The sequence below is a fragment of the Phasianus colchicus genome, chromosome 1 (genome assembly GCF_987193195.1).
Source record: "Phasianus colchicus chromosome 1, bPhaCol1.hap1.1, whole genome shotgun sequence".
Taxonomy (NCBI): Eukaryota; Metazoa; Chordata; class Aves; order Galliformes; family Phasianidae; genus Phasianus; species Phasianus colchicus.
The window spans coordinates 47,236,506-47,245,450 of record NC_143436.1 but is presented as its reverse complement, the minus strand read 5'-3'; the positions used below and the strand labels follow the sequence as shown (position 1 = coordinate 47,245,450).

Genomic DNA, 8,945 nt, shown 5'->3' with positions numbered 1-8,945 from the left:
AACATCAGAAACCAAACTTGTGAACACAGAAACAATGAACCTCAGCTAAAGTATTAAACTCTATGGTTTGGATTATATCATGGTTTGTCCTCTCAACACAAGGTATGATTTTGCAGACTAAGTATTGGTATTTATTTTAAACTTGGGTTTAATGTAAAATCTGTTCTTCACACAATTTTTTTTTTTTTTTTTTTAAGAAATGAATGGATTTCTCCATCAATTTGCAAATCTAAACTATTCAATTCAAACAGTAACTGCAACAGTGTGAAAAGCTATTTGCAGGTCTGCAGTCATCTCTGGTTTCATCAATTTATTTTTCAGTCTTTGTTGTTATTTCTTGCTTCTTATGGATCTCCTGGGACAGCTTCTTGCTTCAGAAAAGAATGTCAATAGCCCATTCGTCCTCCAGGATATTTCCTTGCAACAATGAGAATTCTCCCCAAATTTAATCTAGTTCTTTTGCCTCTTTTCTGTAAAATCAAGGAAAAAAAGTTATTTCAAGAAACATGAGCTCCATCTGAATAAGGCTTCAGTGGAATAACTGGTTTTGCCTAGTTTGTATAAAGGGGTATTAAGACAGACTATAACTTTCAAAAATCCATTAATGACAGTCAAAACCATGTTAGGAACCAAGTTCAGAGTAGCACAGATGCTAGACAGAGTTCTTCTGGGAAGGGTTTTTGCTTTGTTTTCTTTTTGAATTCCCTTATTTATTCCTCCAACTTGTAATTCAACCTTGTGTATCTGTAGGCTAGACTGCTGGAATATTTATTTTAGGAGCTAGTTTATGTTTTCCAGAGGCCAAAAGATACTTTTTGGCCTGTGCAATACAAGGATTGGTAGTAAAATCTGATTGTTTTAAAATCAGATGAGGAAGTGAAAGCATCAATGCAAACTAGTCTTTGTGTTCCAGATAGGTTATCAGGTGGAGGGCTTAAGTTTACTAAGATATAGTATATGGAAAAAGCACATGTTCTTTGCAATTTATAAGAAAAGATGCTTTCTTTTGTTTAGGGAATGCCTGACGGGGAACGTAGCTATGATAGCTATTCTGGACTTATGTTCCATAGAGATGCTGAGTTAATATTGATTGGAAAAAGGGCATTCTTCTTCCAGAATTAGAGTGTGTACATAAGGGAAACAGTTTTGCAAAACACTGCCACATTTTCATGCCTGAATTTAATCCAGATTCATTTATTTACAGGCATTGTAGAAAAAAAACCATTCTGTTTTTAGGTGAAAAACTTCATCACTGTGGTTTCTCTAAACCTGGGTTGGTATTGACAGAATAAAATTGCCTGTGTACAGATTTAAACTTCTGTTGCATGTACGCTTCAGATCTACTGGAGTTACTGAGTGTTAGGATGCTTGGAGCTACATAGAACAGACTAAAAAAAAAAAGAAAAAAAAGTGAAAGCTATAAAAGCTATACAGGGATGTTCCCTGCAACAGACCTGTAACTAAAAATGTATTAAAATAATAGCCAAAGTTTGATGTGTAGCAACTGAGGCTGCAGCTGCCCTGTCCACATCTGCATATGCCTGTAAAATCTTTGCAGTTGCTGAAGTTTTTTGCTTCTAAGATTCTGACTGGTTCTCTCTTCTTTGATTCTTGGCTACTTGGTAGGGGGACCAGATTCTTGTATTAATTACACAACTGTTTTCTAGCATATTGTAGCTTAACCCAATTTTCCATCCCTCTGTCCCCTCAGACAAAAAGCCTCTAAAAACCTTTGGGAAATCAGGTGAGAAACTGTGTTAGAGAAAATCAGTTCATATATATACAGACTGACAACCTTTTGACCTTTCTTGCCAGAATACACATGATAAACGTAATTGCCAGCACTGTTATTTGTTCTCATTTTATTAAATCTGTTTTTACAATAGGTGTTAGAGATAAGTACTATGATGGCTATTTCTCCAGATGTCTGATTTAAATGTACCATAAAGCACACTAGATGGTGTATCCATTAGGACCGTATAGTGAAGAGAATAGCAGATTAACATGAAATGCTGTGTTAAAGGGGAAAATGTTTTTAAATTGCATTTGCTTGGGTTAGGCACAGCAACTTGAAATAATTAAAACTGAAACAACTGAAAAACATTTCCTTCTGTACACAGTTTACTATTTTTTTTTTTCTTTCCTCTTCTTCATTTCTACTTTTATTTATTAAATTCCAGAATGCTTTCAGAGCCAGAATAGTCAGGTTTGGCACTTCTGATGCTATGCAACAAAATGAGTGTGTTATGCTTCCAAAGTTAAGAAGGAATCCCTGCTGTCCTTTCTCTACTACCCATTGCAATGGGTGCACACAGTTGTTAAAAAACCTAGAGCTTTTTCCGTGTTTTCATACTGAATGTATGCCTTGAAAGTATCTTATGTATCCCAAACCTAATTGTTGGACCTACACTGCAAAGAAACAACTCAACCTTTTAGCCCCTGGGAAGAGTCAGTAATCTTTAATTCTAAAAAACCACGATGCTTTTTATGAAGCACACTTTTCTTCCAAACATTATCTCTCCTCTTCTGCTCCCCCAATGAAACACTCAACATTTTATACTTTCTGTCTGCACTGCTTTGTTGCCATCCCTGACATCCTTCGTTTTGCCTTTCAGCTTCCGTGTTCTGCTCTGCCTTTTTCTAGAACTCCTAAATAACCATCTCCAGCTACTTTCCCTTTCCCTTCCTACCCCTTGGAACGTTTCTCCTTTCCCTCTCTTCCATCAAGCATTTCCTACAATAAGAGTATCTGATTAGTCCCTGTGATTTCTTTTCCCAGTAACTTGTATAAAGAAAACATACTTTGACAGATACTTCAGGCAGATAATGAGGATTTTGGAGATGGGTGGTCATGTGGTTCTTGAAATCCCTGCTGTAATGAATAACAGCCTTTCCCCAACTGGATGTGTTCCATTTCACTTTCTTTAAATGTCTGTCTCAGCTTTGCAGACTATAGAGTGCGACTGAGTTCCTCTGAAAGGTTTTCAATTAGCGCCGTGTTCCCAAACTATCAAAGCAAAAATGTATCAGAAGGAAAAAAAAAGGCAAACAATTAACAATTAGATTTCAAAAGCCTTAAACCACTTTAGTTGCTTAGCATAGCAAGAAACATCATTTGAATGGAGCCTAATGAACTAATTTCAACAGTCCTGTGCTTGTCAAGCTTTTTTTTTTTTAATTGATACAATGCATTCCTTTTATTTCTAAGTAGTGAGCAGAAATAAGTGAAACATTTTAATTGAAAACTGAGCTCATGTAGTCAGGGCAAGAAAAAAACATAAAAAGAAAGGCAGCATAAAATGATTCCTTTGCATCATCAAATGATGAGAAGTTTTCTCCCTTTCTGTTAGAACATGACTCGATTTTGGTTTTGCATTGTAAACATCTACTCACAATGCTCCAGATTTTTTTCCCTTAACTTTGCATGTTTCCCCTCTTTTCAAAGACAACTGCGAGGCATGGGTCAGCAGCACGGTATCTACCATACAGGAGGCTTAAGCTGCCAGATGCAATGGGAGCTCCTGGCATGAGCAAGATGACACTGCTCATAACTATGGCTTGATGAGATGGCATCTCCACTAACCTAATAGGTGGGAGTGTGAGGAGTGGTGCTTCACTGAAAGGAAAGACTCCAAGGTATTAACTTTTTGGTAGCAACATGAGGAGACTTGGTAAAAAGTAATTGCCTTCTGAATGGGTAGGTATCTGCAGCTGAATTTTATTGCTTCTCACTGGGTATGTGAGCCAGGATAGAGCCCATGGGGCATTTTGTATGAATGCTCTTCAGCAGGAATGCAGGCATTTGGTAATTAAAAGAGATGGAGATTATCTTTTTCTTATCTTCTCATGCCTGGTCCCCAAACTGGCTGAGGCATTGCAGAGTTGCCATTGTCATCATCATGAAAAGCTTCACTGCAGACAGGAATTTGGAGAGATGACCTGAATTTTATACTGTTTCCTTCTCTCTTGACAGCTTGTCAGCATACCCATAAATGTTTATTAGAGATTTTCAACACAGATAAAAGCTACTGACTAAAATTTTCTTTAATGGATTTTACTGCTGTGATGAGCAGGGCTGATTTGCACTTGTGATTATCTAGACATCTCCTGTGATATTCCAGTGTTTCCTTGTTGGTTCAGATGTTAAAGTAGGTAAGCTTTCTTTGATTCAGCTAACATTTTCAGCAAATCTAGCTGATTGAAAAAACAAAATATCACAGCTGACACTTGGCCTGAGATTAGGAGAAATCAGGTATGGGTGTTAGGTGACTCTAAAAATCAATGTAAGAAAAGTTAATTCCTGTGCCAATGCACCTTGGCTTCGTACAGTATGTGGTATGACCATTTGTACCTTCAAAGGCACATTGTCAAGAGACCCCCCAGATTTACCATAAAATAGAGGAAGTTGAGCAAATAAAGGACAGGGAACTAAAGGTGAAGAGGAACAGGAGGAAGAGGAAGGAAAGAATAAAGGGATAGTTACACAACAAAGATGGAACTGGAGGAATAAAAGACGGGTACAAAATAGAAGATAATAGGCAGAAATCCCTCCATATCCTGCTCTGACTGCCAAGAGCACTGCTGTTCCTACACTGACAGGAATAGCTGCAGTTACACATCCAGACTGTGTTGTAGGCTGAAGGCAGAAGGCCATGTCTTGCCCGTAATTACCCACTTAGTATAAAAGGAAAATTTGCTCAGGATTTTAGGGGATTACACTTTTTTGTGCAACCACTATTTAAAATATTCTTTTCAAATGGCACAACATTTTACCTGCTCACAGGAATACCAAAATACAGTCTGAAATGGGAGGTATTTGATGCACTCAAAAATTAGAGGAGCAAATTGCTTCCTGCATAGTGATAAATATAATGCACTCCATTTGTCGGAATAGTGCTTATAATAGTTACGTCTTCAGAGTAATAAAACAGGTTTATAAAATAAAGTTACCTGCTGTCTATTTTTTTATTGGTGATAAGAGTTGTTAAGGATTTGCTGGTCTTTTATGTGTTTCTTATTTGTGAATAGTGCTTCTCACAAAATACCTGCTACTGTGCAAATGCAATTAAGATAAGCGTTTTGAAACGGGTTTGAAACAGTTCCTTCTTCTGGATAGAAAGCAGTAGCAGGGACCAATGTCAGTATGTAAACGCAGAACACAGGGCAGTCTTTGAATTTCCTAACACAGAAATGAATAAATCTTCACTCCGTAAACCAATTCTGTAGAAGAAAGATTTCATGGTGTCATTGGGCTCAGAAGTTACCTCTTACCATTAGTTACCTCTTTTCTCTGTCTTGAAGCCTCAACAGCTGGTAGATTTACTTTGACTTTCAGCAATATGCCTCTTTCAAATAAATATTACTTTCCCAGGGTACCAAATGGGTGTTGGGCAAACACAGACACAAAGCAAAAGCCAAAACTCACAAACAAACAGTATTTGCATGTTTCAGAAATGTTATATGTTTTAAAAGTATACGATAACATAAATATTTTGCAGTGATTTCATAGTATTGAAAGCTTCTAAAAGAAACTGGGGAAATTTTGAAGTACTGCCTCTGGATATAACTTTATTCTTGAAGTAACTCACTACTTCTCAACAAGAAATTCATCTGTTGAACTGTTCTGCTGTTTGTCCCCAGACCAGTAAGTAGCAGCTGGACATAATGTGGGCCTTTCTCATGTTGAAAAGCACACCTGCTTTCATGCAGCCAGGGAGGCAGCATTAATACTCTACTGCAGCCAGAAACACACATATGAGCTACCAATTAGGAAACCTTTCAAAGTGTGGCTTTGCAGCCCATCTGTGATCTGCAGACCTCAGCTTGGGAACCATTATTCTCCACTAACAGCACCTGGGGAGCAGGAGGGATGGAAAACTGTGGGGCTTGGGAGAGCAAAGTCTATTAAATACTATGGCAACAGGTAGGAAAACAGCATTCTCCCTCTCTCCCTTACTAATTAGTGGCTGTTAGCATCTGGAGTTGACTGTCTGTTGGATGTAATTTGCTACACTCCATCTTGTGATGGTGCAAAGAAGCTGAAGGATGATGCAAGGAGCAGTCAAGCTGAGAGGCAAAAGAATTATTAGGGATGAACTCCTGTTTATGCATTTTTCAATACCCTGTTTAAAATAAAATCATGCTCCTGGAGGCCTGGGAAGAATGTGCCTAAAAGTTCTATTTTCTATCTTGTTTAAATTATTTTGCTTACGTTCTTTGCAGCCTCTTTGAAAAAATAAAATAAAAAAAAAAGCCCAATACAGATCTTTTCACTTGTTCAAAATTTCCAGAATATGAAATTGTCGATGGAAATGAAATCTGCCATGGTAAGTCTAAGGAAAATCTTTCTCCTTACCACCAAGCCTCTGGTGAAACCTGGGGAAAAGAAGCCCTAGATTCTGGATTATTTAAGACTACAGGAAAATCATAGAATCATTTAGGTTGGAAGAGATTTCTAGTTACACCAAGTCCAATCAGTCTTTGATTTGGAGTGTTTTTTGTTCTCTTTTGTTATCTTTTCTGTTTTGTTCATATGTTTTACACAAAATAATTTGATGTTTTTTCCCAAGATTAAATTCAGCAATTCAGTGGATGGTAGTGGGTTAAGTTCTGCCTGAAGTTTCTTCACGTAACAATTACGTGTAAAAATGTAAGGAACTGCTATTTCTTTCTACATATCCACAATACCTGTATCAAGGGTAGCTTAATACTTTGCATGACTAAGTTAGATATTTCCAACTACAGGACTTTACTGTCTGTGATTATGGAAATTCATTTGTACTGCATTTTGACTCTGTGGCCCACTGAGCTTATTCTAGTTTTTTTCAGCCTTCAAGAACAGCTGGAGTCATTATGAGGATGAGATTGCAAATCACTTACTTTGTCAGTTCAGCATTTTCCCCCAACATTCTTCCCTGAAAACCTCTGAAAGAGTTGGGCTTGAGAGACATTACTACACCAGTCATTCCCTAAAAGTCCACTGGCATCTTGTTGGTTTTAATTGGTCTGTGTTTTTAAGATAGTTTTTCTACAATCTCAGTTGCTGTCACTTTGCAGTGCTCCTTAAAACATACGTAGAAAGCAATTATCTCTTCCCCAAAATGACATGCAAGGTTGAGAAGCAATTCTGGATTTCTGTCATTAATATATTTTGGCTTTTTTTTTTTTTTTTTTTTTTAATCCTGTTTGAAAGAAAGCAAATTAGTGAAAACCAAGAAAAGGTCTCAAAATCTGGCAAGCATTTATCTTATCTGTGGAACAATTGGAAGGATTTTCCAGGAGAAACTGTTTTATCAGTATTCAAAATGTTACTTATATCAGACAATGAATGACGACTGGAAGTATGGTAGAGAAAATTGGGTAAGTGTACAACTATAAATGACAAGACTTTTTAATTTTTTTTTTCTAGAGTTATTTTAATTATTTTCTGCTTCTTTTACTTTGAAGATAAACACACAGATTTTAGACAAGTTGTTCATTATGTTATTGCTTGTATATCTACAAACCCATTAACATACTGAATTACCCTAGTTTCTATTCAGTCTGGTGTGTTAATTTATAGATGTAAATGAATGATCTTGGCTTTAGTTTAAACAGAAAGGCCCAGCAACCCGAGTATGGGTTGATTATATCATAAACTCATTGAAGAGGAGCACACATGCAGTCAGAACTTATGATTAAATGGTGTGGCAGTGAGACAGGCCATTATAATTATTTTTAGTTGCTGTACCATTTTGACATGTTCTGTACCACAGCTGCAGGTAAATATGTAATAACTTGGTGAACTGTTGTCCTGATTTTGGCTGAAGCAATGTTAGTAGCACACCAATGTTTGGCTGTTGCTGAGTGACGGGATCACACTCAAGGCTGGGCCTTTCAGTGGGACAGAGCTGCCGCCATGATGGTGTGGGGCAAGAGGTGGCCAGGACAGTGCCTGAATGAGACACGGGGTTGTTCCATACCGCTGACACCACATGGAAGGCCGTAACGCTGTGGGCAGTTGGCTGGAGGGGGAAGGTGGGGGGGTGGGCTGCTGCTTGAGGGCTGCTGTTTGTCAGCTACTGGTGGTGAGACCTTGTGCTGCTGGTGGCTGTCAGTTGATGGCAGTTGTGTTGTTACTGGGTGTCAGACTGTGGGTGGTGAGTAATTGCATGGCTGCTGTATGTATTGTCATCATTGCATATTCACTTCAGTTTTCCTCTTCTGTCTTAGTAAATAGCTTCTATCTCAACCCACCAGTTCTATTTTGTTTCTGACAGTTGTAAGGAATAGCATAGCTGTCCTGCAGAAAAGAAGCCTGAAAATACCATCAGCCTCTGCTGCAAACACCAGCGTCTGTCATCAGCCAGAACAAAAGCAAGTGCTTCATTTGTACTGTGAGAGGGATTTGCAGCTGTCCCTGCTTGAGAATTGTAAAAAGAGCAGAGAAGCAGTGATGGTTGCAGAGACAAGAAGCACCAGACAGGTCAAACCAGTCTTGCATGCACAGCCCCAAGAGAAGCTATTGGAGAGGGCCTTATGGCCAAACAGAAACAGAGTTTCTCCTGATGTCCGCTGAAGAGCTTATCTCCAGGGGATCACTGTGTTGCCTGAGCTCCTGCCTGGGAGAGAGTGATCCCAGCTGACAGCCTTCTGACCTGTGGCCTTCCTGAGGAGTAAGGCTGAGGTATTTCAGATGCACTCTGGATGGACCTGAAGAGGAGGTTTATTCCTCTTAATAAAAAATGTTTTTGAATACATTTGGAAACCCTTGCTTAAGCATTCGATTAACTGACTTAAAATGGAGGTATAGGTTGCTTTTTGGCATTTGAGCCGCTCTCTTCTCACTGGTGACAGATGACAGGATGAGGGGAAATAGCCTCAAGTTGTGCCCGGGTAAGTTTAGGTTGGATATTGGGAAAAATTTCTTTACAGAATGGGTTGTTAAGCACTGGAATGGGCTCCCC

General features: G+C 38.5%; 2 long non-coding RNA genes across 2 annotated transcripts; one reads left to right on the top strand and one right to left on the bottom strand.

Moving 5' to 3' along the window:
• Positions 1-242: 242 nt before the first annotated feature.
• On the bottom strand, positions 243-8,041 carry LOC149919551 (uncharacterized). The gene is made up of 3 exons (XR_016466582.1): positions 7,962-8,041; positions 2,803-3,007; positions 243-470 (listed from the first exon to the last, which is right to left on the bottom strand). It is a non-coding gene; the product is annotated as an uncharacterized LOC149919551 (long non-coding RNA).
• On the top strand, positions 5,932-8,728 carry LOC149919550 (uncharacterized). Its single transcript, XR_016463648.1, has 3 exons — positions 5,932-6,326; positions 7,193-7,359; positions 8,259-8,728. It is a non-coding gene; the product is annotated as an uncharacterized LOC149919550 (long non-coding RNA).
• Positions 8,729-8,945: the final 217 nt, after the last annotated feature.